The sequence below is a fragment of the Terrapene carolina genome, unplaced genomic scaffold (genome assembly GCF_002925995.2).
Source record: "Terrapene carolina triunguis isolate 2854851 unplaced genomic scaffold, T_m_triunguis-2.0 Scaffold461, whole genome shotgun sequence".
Classification (NCBI taxonomy): Eukaryota; Metazoa; Chordata; order Testudines; family Emydidae; genus Terrapene; species Terrapene triunguis.
In genome coordinates, this window is record NW_020664812.1 from 942,993 (window position 1) to 943,962 (window position 970).

Below are 970 nucleotides of genomic sequence, written 5' to 3' on the forward strand. Positions count from 1 at the left end.
GGGGTGTCCGGGGCGCGGTTCATGGGGCGGGACTGTCGGGGCGCGATGCCCGGCCAGTGCCCGGGGCGGGAGGTCCCTTACCCGTGACACGTCCCTGCGGCTCCGGCTGGCCGCGGGCTCACCATGCAGCTGGCCGGGGCTGGGCAGGGGCCGGCATGGCGGGGGGCGCCGGGGTCACCCGGCCCAGGCGGCAGCTCAGCGGGGCGGTGGTTCACCTGGGGCGGGCGGAGCCGGGGGCCCGGGGGGGGGCGCGGGGCCGGGGGGGGGGCCGGGCCGGGCTGCCCAGGGGGCGGGGCCGTTCCGGGACACCTGTGCAGGCCCCCCCCCCGGAGGAGGGGGGCAGGGGACTGGGGGGACCAGGCTACACACAGCACATGTGGGAGGGGAAGGCGGAGCTGGAGGGGAGTGGGGGGGTCTAGCGGATCTGGGAGCCAGGACTCCTGGGTTCCATCCCAGGTCTGGGAGGAGTGACCTGCCAGGAAGCCCCGCCCCTCGCAGCCCCCCTCCCTTTTCCTGGCAGTGCCGCCTCCCTTCGCTCAATGGGGCCATTGTGTCCTGTGCACCTCGGGGCTCCCCTTCGCCTGCGCAGGGGCTGGGAGGCGGGGAGCGGGGGCGGCAGATGGCAAACCTGCTCTGGCTGGGTCCCAAGCTGCTGGCTGCGAGGCCTGGCGTTTTCCAGGGGAGGAGCGCACACTCTACTGTCCCCCTCTCGCCCCTTCCACCCCGGGGATAGAGGGGAAACTGAGGCACGGTGAGATGCATGTGACTGCAGCCTGCCCTGTTCCACCCAGTTAGCCCCTTTCCCATGGGCAGAAAGGGGTCAAGCCCACTCAGGGCCTGCATCCAGCCAGCCCCTGGAACAGGTGCCTGGGGACGGTGGGGACAGGCAGCACCCAGGTCCCCAGGCCAGAGGGGTTTGCTGACTCAGGTCTCTGAGCACTTGCTCCAGCTGGGAATGAGCCCAGTGGTG

General features: G+C 72.5%; 1 protein-coding gene across 1 annotated transcript in view; it reads right to left on the bottom strand.

Annotated features, from left to right (window-relative positions):
• HPN (hepsin) overlaps positions 1-223 on the bottom strand; it is a 34,511-nt gene extending 34,288 nt beyond the window's left edge. Inside the window, exon 1 of the mRNA XM_029913117.1 lies at positions 82-223. The gene's annotated coding sequence lies outside the window, so the exon portion shown is untranslated. The remainder of the gene's footprint in view (positions 1-81) is intronic.
• Positions 224-970: the final 747 nt, after the last annotated feature.